This window comes from Lipotes vexillifer, unplaced genomic scaffold (genome assembly GCF_000442215.2).
Source record: "Lipotes vexillifer unplaced genomic scaffold, Lipotes_vexillifer_v1.1 scaffold72, whole genome shotgun sequence".
Classification (NCBI taxonomy): Eukaryota; Metazoa; Chordata; class Mammalia; order Artiodactyla; family Lipotidae; genus Lipotes; species Lipotes vexillifer.
The window spans coordinates 2,683,505-2,700,450 of record NW_006769482.1 but is presented as its reverse complement, the minus strand read 5'-3'; positions in this window follow the sequence as shown (position 1 = coordinate 2,700,450).

The following is a 16,946-nucleotide window of genomic DNA, read 5'->3' as shown; positions in this document are numbered from 1 at the left end:
CCTCAGGGCTGTTCTTCCTGAAAAACACAGGACCTGACCTCCTAAAACTCACTTCATATCCCAGGTCTTGCATGATGCAGAACCTAGCTGCAAGGGAGTCTGTGAAGTAGACACTGGTGTTCTAGCTTCTGCTGAGGAAGGGCTACTTCAGGGGGCTTAAATGATGTTGGAAGAGCCAGCTGCATTTTCTGTCCCACTCTTGTAAAATCTGAGCTCTCCCAACAGTGTAGATGGTTTTTACCACTGAATAGTCAGGTTCTATATTAATGACTGCTCTACTGTAAATGTTCAGTAAGTTTTTTGTGGAATAAATGAATTTAAATATATGTATTTCACTTTTATTTACATAAAGGGGCCACATTGTATATTCTGCACTTTTTTCCTTTAATAATATATCTTACAAAATTTCCCAATATCAGCACAGATAGATTTATCATTTTATTTTTAATGGGACACATGGTAATCACTATATAATTGTACCATTAAAAAAAAAACAAACCAGTTCCTTATTGTCAATTTGTATTCTTTTTTTTTTTTTTTGGCTGCATTGGGTCTTCGTCACTGCACACAGACTCTTCTCTAGTTGTGGCGAGCGCAGGCTACTCTTCATTGCAGTGTGCGGGCTTCTCATTGCAGTGGCTTCTCTTGTTGTGGAGCATGTGCTCTAGGTGTGTGGGCTTCAGTAGTTGCAGCACGTGGGCTCAGTAGTTGTGGTGCATGGGCTTAGTTGCTCCGTGGCATGTGGAATCTTCCTGGACCAGGGATCAAACCTGTGTCACCTGCATTGGCAGGTGGATTCTTAACCACTGCGCCACGAGGGAAGTCCTCAATTTCTTTTCGGTGCTTAAATAATGACAATGAAAAAACTTAAATTCATACCTTGTCAAGTACATCTTAAGGTAAATTTCTACCAGTGAAGTTGATGTCAGTGTATTTGTATACATAACAATATGATAGAATTGCCTAATTTCTTTTCAAGAAATTAAGCTCTCACTAAGAGTAGAATCTAGCTCCACACATTATTTTATTTTGCTAAGTACATATAACATAAAATTCACAAATTTAGCCATTTTATGATTTAAAAATTAGTAACACTAAGTATGTTCAGGATATTGTGCAACCATCACCACTATCCAGTTTTAGAACATTTTCATCACCTCAGATGGAACCCTCCTGCCCATTAATAGTCACTCCCCATTCCTCCCTCCTTCCAGGTCCTGGCTACCACAAATCTGCTATATCTATGGATTTACCTATTATGGATATTACTTATAAGTGGAATCTGTTTCTTTCACTTAGCATGTTTTCAACGTTCATCCATGATTTAGTATGCATCAGTACCTCTCTCCTTTTTATGGCTAATAATATTCTGTTGTTTGGGTAGACCACATTCTTTATTCATTCATCATCTGATGTACATTGGGTTGTTTCTACATTTTGGTTATTGTGAATAGTGCTGCTAGGAACAGTCATGTACAAGTTTTTGTTTTACCTCCTGTTCAAACAAAATATTTGGGGAACATACCTAGGAATGGAATTGGTGTGTCATGTGGTAACTCTGTTTATTTTATTGAGGAACCATCAGACTGTTTCTGTGGTGGCTGTACTATTTTACGTTACTGCCAATAATGTACAAAGTTTCTAATTTATTCATATCCTCCCCAACACTTTTTATTTTCCATGTTGTTGATTATGGCCATTCTAGTATGTTTGAAGTTGTTTATCACTGTGGTTTTGATATGTATTTCCTTAATGGTTAATGATGCTGAGCATCTTTTTATGTGTTTGTTGGCCATTTGTATATCTTCTTTGGAGAAACGTCTATTCAGGTCCTTTGCCCATTTAAAAAGTTGGGTTGTCTGTTTTTGTTGTTGAATTTTAAAAGTTCTTCATATTTTCTGGATACTAGGCCTTCATCAGATATATGATTTAAAATTATTTTCTCCCACTCTCTGGGTTGTCTTTTCACTCTTTTGATAGTATCCTTTGATGCTCCCAACTTTTAAATTTTGATGAACTCCAATTAATCTATTTCCTCTTTTGTGACTTGAACTTTTTGTATCATATCTAGGAAACCATTGCCAAATCCAAGGTCATGAAGATTTACACCTAGGTTTTCTCTTAAGAGTTTATAGTTTGGGCTCTTATATTTGGTTCTTTGATCTATTTTGAGTTAGTTTTTGTACAGACAGTGAGGTAAGGGCCCAAATTCATTCTTTCGCTTGTGGACATTCAGTTCTCCCAGCCTTTGATAAAAAAGACTGTTCTTTCTCCCTTGTCAAAATCAATTAACTGTAAACATGGAAGTTTATTTCTTGGTTGTCAATTCTAGTCTATGGATCAATATGTCTATTCATAGACCAGTACCACACAGTTTTGATTACTGTTTTGAAATTAGAAACTATGAGCCCCTCAGCTTTGTTATTCTTCTTCAAGATTGTTTTGGCTATTTGGGGTAGTCTGGGAAACACATAGTGTTTTTAAAATTTTGCTATTATACTAAAGTCAAAATTATGCACACAGTATTATTTTAATTTTTATTTCTTTAATTATATTCTATCCTAGCCATCCTACATATATGTATGGGCCTGTTATATTTCTTTTATTTCCTTTTTAAAAATAAACTCCCTATTTATTTTTGTTACTCATTTTTCTTTTGAGTTTTCAGTATTTTTAAAATTGATTTGTATGTGCATTTTTACAAGTTTAAGAAATAACTTCTCAACTCTCATGTGAACTTTTCCCCTTGTTTTTGTTATTATTTTGACGTAGATGTGGAAATTCTTTAGCTATATAAATGTTCAAATTTCTATAATTTCAATGTTATAAATATTTTCTTTTTGACCTTCTTCACCTTAAGATATAAAACCACCAAGTTTTTCTGATAGAACATTCATGGTTTTGTCTGTTACCTTTAAATTGCTGATCTATTTGGAATTTATTTTGAAATAAATCATGATGTAGAGATTCATCTTTATGTTTTTTTCCCAAAAGATGAGTCAATTGGGCTGACATGAAACCCACTTCCTTTTCATGTATGATTTTTAATGCATTCATTTATATGAATATTTATCAATTTAAAAGCTTCTTCATAAAGTATATCAGACATGTAGAAAAAACTCACAGTTATAAGTATACAGCTCAATGAATTTTTACAAAAAGAACACATCTATGCAACCAGTCCCAAATCAAGTAACTTAATTTTGTCATTAGATCAGATCAGACACCCTCATCTCTCCTCTCCAAAATCATTTTTTTCCTTAGGGCAACCACTACTCTGACTATTAATACAATAGACTGTTTTATCCTAACTTTCAACTTTGTACAAATAGAATCATAGAGAATTATACACTTGTGTGTCTGGCTTCTTTCACTTGATATGTTTGGAGATTCATCCATCCTATTGTGGGCATTATAGTTCTTCTGTTCTCACAGTTGCATAGTATTCCATTGTGTGAATACACCACAGTTTATGTATCCATCTTATTTTTTGATGGGCATCTGGATAGTTTCCAGTGTAAGGCTATTACAAGCAGTGCTGCTATGAGCATCTTTGTACATACCTTTTGTTGAACTTATATATGCATTTCTATTGGGTGTGAAATTGTTGGGTCAAAAGGTATGCATACGATTGGTTTTAACAGAGATGTAGAGACTACCAAACAGTTTTCCAAAGAGATTGTACTAATTGACACTCCCACCATCAGTGTACCTGAGTTTCAATTATTCTACATCCTCACAGACACTTTATATTGTTGATCTTTCTATTTTAGTCATTATACTGGATAAATTGAGGTTTTAATTTGTATTTTCTTGATGAGAAGAGAGGGAGTGCACATTTTTATATGTTTCTTGGCCATTTAGATATCATCTTAATTTTCTTGCCTGTGTCTTATTTGGTGGTTTCTCTTTTCGTATTGAATTTAGGGGTTGTTTATATTGTTTATATGTTCTTTCCGTTGTCAGATATATGCACTGCAAATACCTTCTTCCATTCAGTAACCTGACTTTTCCCTGTCTTATAGTGGTTTTTTGGACATAAATTTTGAACTTAATATATTTCAATTGGTCAATTTTTTCCTTTATAGTTACCATTTTTTTGTGTGTCTTTGTTAAGAAATCTTAACGTAATCTAAGGTCATTAAAGTTTTTTTTTTGTTTGTTTGTTTTTGCCTTTTATATTGAGATCTTAAATCTATCTGTAATTGTTTCTCTTTATGGTGTGAGGTAGAGATCAAATTTAATTTTTTCCATATTGGTACTTAGATGGCCCAGGACCATTTATTGGAAAGTCCAGTCTTGTCCACTGCACTGAAGCATCAAAAATGAGTCTGCTTCTGGACTCTCTTTGTCCCTTTGGTGTGTTTGCAACTTGCAATAATACCACACTGTTGTTACTTCTTTTAATTAACTTTATAAAATTTAATTGATTTTATAACAGATCTTGATAAATAATAGTGTAAGTTTTGTCCTTTAAATAGAAATGCAACAGAATCTGTAAGTTAAACTATTATAATTAATTAGTGACTCTTATCAGTATCTGTATATAAGGTCATATATAAAAAGCATATGTTGTCTTATATCAGCAACAAACAATTGAAAGCAAAATTTTAAAAGTATTTTTTCATCATGGTGATTTCAAAAATCATGAACTATATAGTAATAAGCCTAACAAAAGATATGAAAAATCTCTACCCTGAAAATTTTAAAACACCTTTGAGAGAAACTAAAGAGATATACATGTGGAAGGAAATACAAAGTTAATGGATTGAAAGACTAAAAGTTGTAAAGTTGTCTATTCTCTCCAAAACTGATCTATAGATTAAGTTCATTCTAATAAAACTCCAAATGTTTGTGTGACTGTGCAATGTGCACACATGGAAACTAAGTTAATTGTAAAGTTTATGTGGAAATACAAAGGACCAAAAATAATCAAAGCAATTTATTTATTGTATTAAAAAATTCATTGCTTTTAAAATTTCATATTTATTTTCATGTTACATTTTATGTTTTCTTTGTTTTTGTGATTTTTCTTGTTTTGTTATTGGCGTTATCTTATTATTAAAAATATATATATACAATGGGAATCATGTAAGTACCTGTAATCTGAAATATTGAAAGACTATAGTGAAATTATCTGGATCAATTACACATATACACCTTCTTTTTTTGGTAGGCCATGGGGTAGTTCTTTGACAGTGGTCTCAAGGCTTTAAGTTACTTTTTTTCTGTTGGAATTTTATGACTCTTCTGGGGACAATTATGTTAACAATTAACCCCCCAAATTTTCCATTTATCCAGATTTTTAAATGTGCTTACATCCATATTTATACATTAAATTATTATGATTCTTGAATTTTATTTCTGAGGTTTCTCTTTAATTATTATTTTTTTAACTTGAAGATGTTAGTTTCCTCCTTAATTAGATAAACTTGTGATTATCTTTAAAAAAATTTTCTTTCCAGATGCATATTCTGGATTAAAATATTGATTGTACTGTTTTTTGGAGGAAACAGCTTTGTGTCTGTACCTTGATAACCTTACAGGTGTGTACCCACAAAGGTCACATAAACAAGGCTTGAATCCAGGTTAGTGGTAGTCTAGACAGAACATCTTATGAGCCTGCCAGAACATAAAAGCATGGGAGCCTTGTGAGTTGCTCCTGTAAGACCATTTGTCACGTGTTTCCTGGTCTACCAAGAGGCTGGCGTGAAGCGGTTTCTTACTGCCACCTGGGTTCTGACAAGGGTCAGACTCTCTGCCTTGCCACCCTCAGATTACAGCTGCAGGCTGTAAAACTGCCTAGCAAAGCATGGCTTTGGTTCCTCAGCAACAGAGACTCCTGCCATCCATTTAATATCATCTGACCCCTTTGTTTCCATGTCACCGGTGCAAGGGCTAAGGAGCTGACACCTGGGCCACCCTTGCTTTCACTGCTCATGTAAGAAATAAACAGTCTGAAGCTAAAAAGTGTTTATTTCTTTATCAGATGCATCCATCAAGCTTGGCCTTGCCTTGTGTGTGACATGTTTTACTCTTTTTAAATTTATAAATTTAAAATTTTTGTTCTTATTATGCTTTCTGTTTCTTTTGTTGTTTATTTAAATATTTTGAATTATATTTAAGGTTGAATTTTATTAGTCTCCCCATAATTCATAGAGGGAAGTTCTTAGCTATTTAAATGTTTTAAGAATTTTCTTTTGAGCACAGTTTTAGCATATCTTGTTAGATTTAATACTTTTTTTTTCTTATAGTTGTTTTCTAGATTTTGATCTCTTCCTTGACTCAAGTGTTACTTATCTATTAAAAAATGTTTAAACATTTTTATTAACTTTTTTGCAATTGCTTTCTAGTTATCTCACTAGATCAGAGAATGTAATTTGTATAGTTTAGATTTCCTTCATTTGACTTTATTTTCATTTTTCTTTGTGGTCTACATGGTTAGATTTTATCAGTGATTCATGGATGCTGGAAACACACTCATTAGTTTCTCAGAATCTCTGTCTTCTCACTTGTTTGTGTCTATCTGACACAAGGTCTGACATTTTTGGTCTCCCTGACTCTCTTACTGTTGTGCTTAAATCAATCTCCCCTGCATTTCTTGTCCCTGAAGAGTTACGAGAGTGGCTTTATTACTGAGCATAACTTTTGTCATGATCCTTTACTTTGTTTAACAACTTCTGCCTTGAGTCCAAGCTTATCAGATTTTAACATCACAAACCCTACTTCTTTTTTCTTGGGATTTATCTACTATGTGTTCCTGTGTCTTTTGTTTATAAACTTTGGTATAACTGCCAGTAAGAAATAACATACTGTTGAGTATTTATTTATTTCCTCTGTGGCATTAACTGACTTCACTTTACTTACATATAAACATACATGCATAATTCTACACACAGGAACAAATTTCATGAATAACTGTGATTTTTTTAGTCCCCTCCCCCCATATCTGTGGACTGGCTCTTCTCTTCCCCTAATTCCCTTCCATCCAGATCAGGTCCTTCTCCCCACACAGAGAACCCATGATGACAGTGCAGTACTGTTTATCTTCTGGATTTACCCCATGCTACACACACACATCATTCCTGTCTACCTCTTTGTCTATGACTGTGTCTGAATTACACCCATGTCGGCCTGCACACACACCTCGATGTTCACGTCTACCTCGGCCCCTGCATGTCTCCTACATTTCTGTGCTGACATCTCTGAATTCCATGTCCTTTCAGTTTTCCCCCTTAAGTTCTTAGGGAACTTAAACATTTTTAAGAAAATTAAAAGAAAAATCTTATCCACTTTTAAAAATTGGTTTCTGTGGAATGATTGCTCTAAATGACCTTACCTACCATTATTGGAAAGTAGAAGCTCTACTTTAGAATTTAGCTTCTTTTTGTAAAATTGGTATGTTTTTGAAAACAAGCATTTTTACCTTTTCCTCTTGTTCATTTCTTATTTTGCGTCTTCTGTAACATTATACAGTTTTTTTTAATATATACTCCTTGTGGCATTCTTGTTAAATGTATTCTTAAACGTTTTAAAGATTTTGTTGTGAACATAATACACACACACACACACACACACACACACACATACACACACATTTATTTTTCTAGTTGCTTATTTAGAAAAAACAACAACAACAACAACATTATTTTCATTCATGTTCACCCAGTTCAGTAAATTCAAAATTTTCACCTCGAGTATCATGGCTTGTCTAGGGTGTTCTCATATCATTAGCAAAGAGAAACAGTTTTACCTCTTATATGCCAATGTTTATAAAAGCTATAAAAGTTTTGTTATCTTTATTAGAACTGCTCATACAGTGTTGAAAACTAATGAGTCAGTGGTCTTATAGCCAATTGTTTTGTGGTTTCATTATTTAGGATGCTACTTAATCTTGGCATTTAATATGTCATTGTCATGTTTTCTTCCACTCTCAATGTCAATATTTTGGTTATATTTTACATCTACATTCATAATTATTTCCTGTACTACCACTATATTTCAGAATTGGATTTATGCTGACCTTATAAAGTAAATCAGAAGCCTTGTTTCCTTGCCCATGTCCTGTCTGTGGAAGTATCCAAAAAGGTGAGCCAAATGCAGGCATGGATCCACAGGACTCATCCTTACATAAAAGGTGGCTCTCTTTCCTCTCTCCTCTATAAAAATTGGTCTTACTCTTGGGTCAATTTGAATGTTTTATATTTTTCTAGAAAACCACTTCTTTCCTCAAAGAATTTAAATTTGTTGCATCATGTTGCCTGAAGATTTCACTTATGATTCCCTTGATTACCTTGCCTCCCTCCTCCTTTATTCAAGGTAAGGCTCCCATATCATTCTTAATCTTGTACACTTTTATTAACTTTCTTTTTTCTTAATTGGGTTCATGTACAGTTAGTTTCTCCTATCTGACTTTATAATTTATTTATATTTTTATAGATGAGATTTCCCTATTTTACAGTATTGATGTAACATATATTTGGTCTTAATATCTCATCTGATTTTAAGCTTCTTTTTTTTTTCTATCTTTTGCTATTTAGCCTATCTTTGCAATTTTAGGATTGTTTTATGTATGAATATGTGTACGTGTGGGTCCATCTGTTAGTGACGTAGAAGTCATAGATTCTGTTTTTGGGTTTTGTAGTGGTTCTTTTTATAATTCTTGATATCACACTTAGCCCTCTGTTTCTGAATTTAGAACACTTACAGAGCATTTGTTGCCTCTGTTATGACTAAGAGAAAATTACCACTCTCCCACTTCCTCTCTCTTCCTTCCACCTCCAGACTTTTCTTGGTTTTCTTCTTATTTTTACTCTTTCTGGTGGTTTCCCTCACAGCTCCAAGTAAAATTCAGAGGTTCTTTTTCTTGGCTTACCTACTTGGTGCTGTGACAGATGAAGAAATGGCAGTCCTGACATTGTCTTCTTCTTGGCCTGATTCTTGTTGATTTTGGAGTGAGTTTTACTTTTTTGAGGTTCATAAAATGTACCTTCTGGAAGAAAATTGCCTTCAGAAATTTGTCTCATTCTATTTAAAAGTTTTCCTCTTTGCTATCACTCCTTTTACTGGTTCTTCTTTCATTACTTAGATATCCACATTCAAGCTTTTTGTAAAGAAAAAAAACGAAAAATCAAACCGTGGTAATATATTCTTGAATTATTTCCTATGTGAGCTGTTCTACCTCATGACAGATGCTTAAGTCACAGCTTCCTGCATGTGATGTCCTGGATTCTAATTTCTTCCCTGCAGCAACTATAATTTGCAAAATGCTTTTGTTGTTTTCTGGGGGAGATCCAAGGCAGACTGTTGTCTTGTCCCTGCCCTTGTCAGTTTTTTGTTTTGTCCTACGAGGATGGCTGAAGAATGGTTATCTTTTTGTAACTATATTTAAAACTTTAACTAGTCTCTGCATCTTTGTAGATAATTTTGTGCCAGTTTTGGGGGTCATGGCTTGCCCTTTAAGTTTGCAGACTGTTCTTTCTCAGGTTCAGGAAAATCCTTTTCTATTATATCTCTGAACGCACTACCTCTTTTCTCTGAAGGGGTCCCTGTGCGTGGACAACCATGATCTTATATTAGATGTGCCTGCTCTCCATCAGTGTTATTTCCCCTTCAACTGAATTCATCTGCCTGCCTTTTTCCATCTGCATTCACAGAGAAAGTCTCGAACCTTTCCTGTTCATTAATAACTTAGCTCTACAATAAATTTGCTCTACTCCTTACTATTCCATTTAGCAAGTTTGCATTTGGGATGCTTTGAAACAAAATTTTGATCTAAGTTGCTTGTTTTCCTCTGGAAAGTTCTTTACTTGTGCAATTTCATGTTATATTTCTTCTGTCTTTCTTCCATTTTTTCTTTTTGAAAATCATTTATTTAATTTTGGCTAATATATTTTATTTAATTTATTTAATGTTAATTGAACTATAGTTGATTTATAATGTTGTGTTAGTTTCAGGCGTACAGCAAGTGATATATATATATATATATATATATATATATTCTTTTTCAGATTCTTTCCCTTATAGATTATTACAAAATATTGAGTATAGTTCCCTGTGCTATACAGTAGGTCCTTGTTGGTTACCTATTTTATATATAGTAGTGTGTATATGTTAATCCCAAACTCCTAATTTATCCCTCCCCACCCCTCTCCCCTTTGGTAAGTTTGTTTTCTATGTCTGGGTGTCTGTTTCTGTTATGTATATAAGCTCATTTGTATCATTTTTTTTTAGATTCCACATATAAGTGATATATGATATTAGTCTTTCTCTGCCTGGCTTACTTCATTTAGTATGATAATCTCTATGTCCATCTATGTTGATGCAAATGGCATTATTTCCTCCTTTTTAATGGCTAAGTAATATTCCATTGTGTATATGTACCACATCTTCTTTACTTATTCATCTGTTGATGGCCACTTAGTTTGCTTCCATGTCCTGGCTATTGTAAGTAGTGCTGCTATGAACACTGTGGTGCATGTAACATTTTGAATTAGAGTTTTTGTCTTTTTTGGATTTATGTCCAGTGGTGGGGCTGCAGGATCATATGGTAACTCTATTTTTGGTTTTCTTAAGGAACCTCCATACTGTTCTCCATAGTGGATGCACCATTTATTTATTTATGTTGTACTATATTTGTGTAAATATCAAATTATTTTTTCCATATTGCTTGTGCTTGAAGTGTGTAGTCTGTCTTGATCATCCATCTGTCCTGATGCAGTGCAGGCAGATTTTCTTTGATACCTTCCCTCTCCCCTCTAAGACCTTGTTCTGTTTCTCATGGAGCTCTAGGGTTTCATGAAGTGATACTGAGCTCTCTAGGTTTTCTGTATCAGGAGGGGACAGTGTGCGTGGCCTGGGCTGTGCTTACTTTCCTCCAGCTTCCTGAAGTGTTGTGCATCCAGCTTCCTTCAGCCTGTCAGGGGGAATTCCCTTCAGTGCCTTTCTTGTGGTCTGGGGTTCTCAGGCTTCTGATAGCTCTTTCTCATTGGTGCTGGTGGTCTTTAGAGACAGAGAGGCTGCTGGGTTGTGTTTCTACTCAGTACCCCTACTTCTGCAGCATTCTTTCAGATCCACTTGGAGCAGAAGGCTGAAAAGACATATGGAAGCAGGTTTGGGGCCCCTGAAGGAAGCCCACAAGGAGTGGAGGGGTTTTACTTTGTCCTCTTCTAGTTCTCTTCTCCCATTTCCCACTGACTTAGGTGGTTTTCCTATATATTTTCTCTTTGGCTAATTGCTACTTGATTTTTGGAGTTAGTTACCTCTGTTTTTGTGAACTTTCTGTTTGTAATCCTCTTCTGTGGGGGAAAATGGCAATGATTGTGGGAACTTTTCCCTGGGGGGACTTTTTCTAGTGATTTCTCAGCCCTGTCCAACCCACACTTACTCAGCCTTTCTCAGCTTGGATTATTCATGACCCCTCCCTCCATCCCCCAGACTTAATTATGTATCTAACCCTTCCTCTCTAATGTTTCCTTCAGATGCAGGGTGGAGACTGTGGTAAGATATTATGCCAACCTGAGGGATTCCTGGAAGTTTCTACCTCTCTCAGTGTTGGGACAGCAGCCATTTCCTTTGTTACACTCGGGTCGTTGGAGTTGGGTTTTATTTTTTTCTCATCCAGCATTCAATATTTTAGGTTTCCTGAGATGTAGGTTTTGATTTCTCACTTCATGCTGTCATTTTATACTAAAAGTCCCCAAATTTGGTTTTCAGAGTGTCATGAGGATGGCCTCTCTCAGCAGAAGACACAGTTGGAGGTCACTACCCATCACACGTCTGTTAGGAGCCCATGTGATTTTGGAGAGAATGTTAAATAGATTTATTACTCACACATTGTTTGATTCTCTTATTTGAACTTTGTTGTTCTTAGACTGTCAAAAAAAGAAATCAAAATGCTTACATGATATATTTTAGGAGGAAATTAATAAAATTGGAGGATCTTTGGAAGAGTGAACATGGTTCTGCAACCATGCTGTATAAGACAAAAAATTCACCAGCCTAAATGTCTGGAAAGGTCAGTAGTGAATAAACAGTTGTAAATTGGCCAGGTGTAAGGCAAAGGTGATGGGGGGGAGGGGCTCTGGTGAATTGTAATTCACATGGTGCACCTAAAAAACATTCATAGCAAGGTCATTTATAATCACTGGTGCAGGTCAAAGTTGGAAAGAGTACTCTTCATGCCCTAGGTTAGAGAAGGTTCATTGGCTTCCACAATCCTTTGGTTGGTAGTTTTGACTATGCATCTAATGAAATCTTGTGTGACCAGCTAGATTATGGTCTCATATACAGTGCACACATATCTAATATAATCCATAATGTTATACATGTAATGTTACTCATATACACTTAAGCACAAATTTACCCCTTTTCCATAAATTATCCCCTTAGGCTTTGCGTCTATAAATTGATTTACAATCAATAGCCAGTTTTCCAGCTGCTCTCATGAAAGGCTATTGTGTTTCCCCTTAAAGATACTATCAGGGATAATTCAAAGTTTTGGAATTGATAGATGGAGAAGCTTCTGACTTGAGCTGCTCTTCTGTGACTGCTCATATTGTCAAGGTAATTCCCTGTCCGCAGAGATTTCCATATAGATATTCACCTAAGACTTTATTAACAGGTGTACAAATAAATTTTAAATGACCAAAGTGAAAAATAGGGTTGGAGGGAGAAGAGAAGAGAGGATATTCTTCAGAGAATGTTGTTAAATCTGGAAATTATTGAATTACTGTATTGTTTATTCTTCTTCAAGCAAAATACAACCCAAGAGCCATGGCTTATTAGACATCTACAGTGGGCCTCGGTTATTCACACCAATCATTTTATTCAGTGCTGAGCCCAAACAGATGGTGGTGCTATGATTCTCGTTGCACAATGGGCCACAGAGGCAAGTTAATTTTCTTGCTCACTCTGAGCCAGTGACTGGATCTTGTTCAGTGGTGTGTCTCTGATACTAATCGGGGTCTAACACTCATTTGATCCTTCAGTTAACATTCTTAGTAGATGAAGAATATAGTTGATAGATATTGTTACTGAACCAAACTTGGGTCCACTTGCCTGACAAGCAACAAAGCAAATCTACTGACACCAGTTTGTGGTGAAGGAAATTACAGGATTTATTGCAGGGCACCAATCAAAGAGAACAGGCAACTTGTGCTCAAAAGACCCAAACTCCCTGATGGCTTTCAGGAAGGTTTTTTAAAGGCAACATTAGGGGTGAATGTTGCAGGGTGCATGATCAGCTCATGGAATTTCTTCTGATTGGTTGGTAGTGAGGTAACAGGGTGACGTTTTGGAATCTTAGTCATCAGCCTTCTTGATCCAGCCAGTCTGGAGTCTATGTGCTTGTGGTCAGCATGTAATCAACATCCTCCACTTATGTGGAGGTCTTAGTTTCTACAGACGATATGGGTTTAGTTTCAACTCAAAGATATGGGTCAGATTATTATGTACATCCCTTGAGGAGGAACTAGGACTCTGTTTTATTACTGAACTGCTGTTTAAGTTATAATTATTTTTCTTGCTTGAATGTTTTTCCTTTGTTTCTGCATTCCCTCAGTTCTCTAATTGTTAATTTCTTGTGTCTGTTGTTTGGAGCTCAGGGAAGACCTAGGAGACTAAAGCTTTCTATAAATAAGAAACAGGGGACAGAGAGGGACTTTTGTACCTGGGAAGGCCCTGGCTAGGTCCTGCTTGCTTTCAATCCCTGCTTTTCTTTGATATTCCTCAATCCTGAGGGCAACAGGGGGCAGAACAAGGAAGAGAATAAAGTTTTGGATAGAGAGGTTAATTATAAACTTGGCAGGGAAACTCAGTTTTAGGAGGACTGTTTCAGTAGAAGAGCCAAGATTGAAATCCAGGACTGTATGACTCCAGACACAGGGACCTTGTGATGGTTTCTATCTTTTTCTCATGAGTTCTTTCCTGGATGGTTCCAGACACCTTCCTTTAGGCATCAACATTTGATAATGATGTTTCATAATGTAAATAATGAGTCTGGGCCTCTGCTTCCAAGCAAGTTACAAGGTTATTTCTTGAAAATATTTGTAGATGAGTTTTCTTTCTTTAATAAAATATATTTACGTATAAGGCCCATTCACAAATGATGTAATGCCTGAACATGTTCAATTTTCAAACAAACTCTGAAAAGAACAGTTGTCATATTGTTTGCAAATATCCACTTCTACAGTCGAAGACAAGTGACCAGTGAGAGGGATGGACTTTACATGCCCAAGTCTAGATGGATGAGTTAGAATCTATGAGGCTCATCAGATGCAGCAAGAGATTAGCATATATGAGTGTGAATGTAGATGGAAAAGGGTGGCAGGACCACGGAAACAGTATATATTCATTATGCACTAAATATATGAAGTCCATGTAGCACTGAATATTTATAAGGTTTTAAACAGCCACACATTGGTGACACATATTCTGTCTCCTGGTGTCCTTGTCAAGGAAGGCAAATTAAATCCAGAGCTGCTCCCTGGATGAAATGCAGCTTCAGCCATGGCCAGGCATTCTTGTCCCTGCATCTCACCAATGGGACAAGGGTGTGTTGGCTCCAGGTGTCTTTCATCTGTTGGGCTCCCTGGCTCAAAACTTAACTCTGGTCCTTGTAAACACACTGTGGGGTCAGGAAGGCTGGTGCTGGAGACAGACAGAGAGGAAGAGAGGGAACATATGGTTATTATATCATCCAGGATGCATAAAGGGTACCCCCACACACACCCTACTTGTACCCAATCCTCAGTGTTAACCTGCCCCGTTTCTCTCCTCTCACGTTTCACTACATTTCACATTGATTGAATAACCATATAATTTGGTCTGTGAGTCTTTTGTTCTGTGACCTCCAGGAGAGGCTATCAGATGATGTACTTAGAGGCTACCAAGGCATCCATCCATATAATTTCTTAGAAGCAAATGAGGCAATTTCTCTCTGCTTTTCCAACATGCTGAATGAAACAATACTTTTTCTACTGAGCATGAATGAATCAATGACTATTGACCGTTATCTCTGTTCCTCTCTCTGCAAGCAGACATTACATCTTTAGTTCGAAAACTATTTATGGAGCTTCTCATATGTACAAGGTGCTGTGTCCAATTCTGGAAATAAAGATTTCCCAGAGCTTGTGGGCAGATGGTAGAGAAAAATAAGACCTTCCCATCGTGCATGAGAGAAGCTCCAAAATCCTGCCTTACTAGAATTCCAGCATCTTCTTCTTTTTTTTTTTTTTTGTAACCACTGAACTTTATTTAAAAGCAAATAAACAACAACAACAACAAAAACAGAATGGTGGCAAGGTGAGTTCTCTCTTGTACCTTCAATATGAAAATCTCATACCTTCAGTGGGTTTTATCCCCTTGAGTGTATCTCTCAGGATTTCATCCAAACAGAAATGGAGAGGTTTCATATCACATTTTTCTACCTCTCCTGGCATTTGGCTACTTTTCCTCTGCATCTAAAAATATGCAGAATTTCGCTTTAACTTGTAGAAAGCTTCCCTTTAGTTTAAAGAAAGTTTTGTTCTCAACCCTGCGGCCCATTTAACTTAGAATCCCTGTCTTCTTCCTTCTCCTAAACTTCCTTTATGATGGCCATATCCTCCCCATACATTCCTTCCTTATTTTTTTAATGTTTTTATTGTAGTATAATTGCTTTAAAATAGTGTGTTAGTTTCTGCTTTATAACGAAGTGAATCAGTTATACATATACATATATCCCCATATCTCTTCCCTCTTGCGTCTCCCTCCCTCCCATCCTCCCTATCCCACCTCTCTAGGTGGTCACAAAGCACTGAGCTGATCTACCTGTGTTTTGCGGCTGCTTCCCACTAGCTATCTATTTTATATTTGGTAGTGTATATACGCCCATGCCATTCTCTCACTTTGTCCCAGCTTACCCTTCCCCCTCCCCGTGTCCTCAAGTCCATTCTCTAGTAGGTCTGCATCTTTATTCCTGTCCTGCCCCTAGGTTCTTCATGACCATTTTGTCTTTGTTTTTTTTTTTTTTTTAGATTTCATAAATGTGTTAGCATATGGTATTTGTTTTTCTCTTTCTGACTTACTTCACTCTGTATGACAGACTCTAGGTCCATCCAACTCACTATAAATAACTCAATTTTGTTTCTTTTTATGGCTGAGTAATATTCCATTGTATACATGTGCCATATCTTCTTTATCCATTCATCTGTCGATGGACACGTAGCTTTCTTCCATACCCTGGCTATTGTAGAGCTACAATGAACATTGTGGTACATGACTCTTTTTGAATTATGGTTTTCTCAGGGTATATGCCCAGTAGTGGGATTGCTGGGTCATATGGTAGTTCTATTTTTAGTTTTTTAAGGAACCTCCATACTGTTCTCCATAGTGACTGTATCAATTTACATTCCCACCAGCAGTGTAAGAGGGCTCTCTTTTCTCCACACCCTCTCCAGCATTTATTGTTTGTAGATTTTTTGATGATGGCCATTCTGACTGGTGTGAGATGATATCTCTTTGTAGTTTTGATTTGCATTTCTCTAATGATTAATGATGTTCAGCATTCTTTCATGTGTTTGTTGGCAATCTTCTTTGTAGAAATGTCTATTTAGGTCTTCTGCCCATTTTTGGATTTGTTTGTTTTTTTGATATTGAGCTGCATGAGCTGCTTGTAAATTTTGGAGATTAATCCATTGTCAGTTGCTTCATTTGCAAACATTTTCTCCCATTCTGAGGGTTGTCTTTTCATCTTGTTTATGGTTTCCCTTGCTGTGCAAAAGCTTGTAACTTGTATTAGGTCCCATTTGTTTATTTTTGTTTTTATTTCCATTTCTCTAGGAGGTGGGTCAAAAAGGATCTTGCTGTGATTTATGTTATAGAGTGTTCTGCCTATGTTTTCCTCTAAGAGTATGATAGTGTCTGGCCTTACATTAGGTCTTTAATCCATTTTGAGTTTAGTTTTG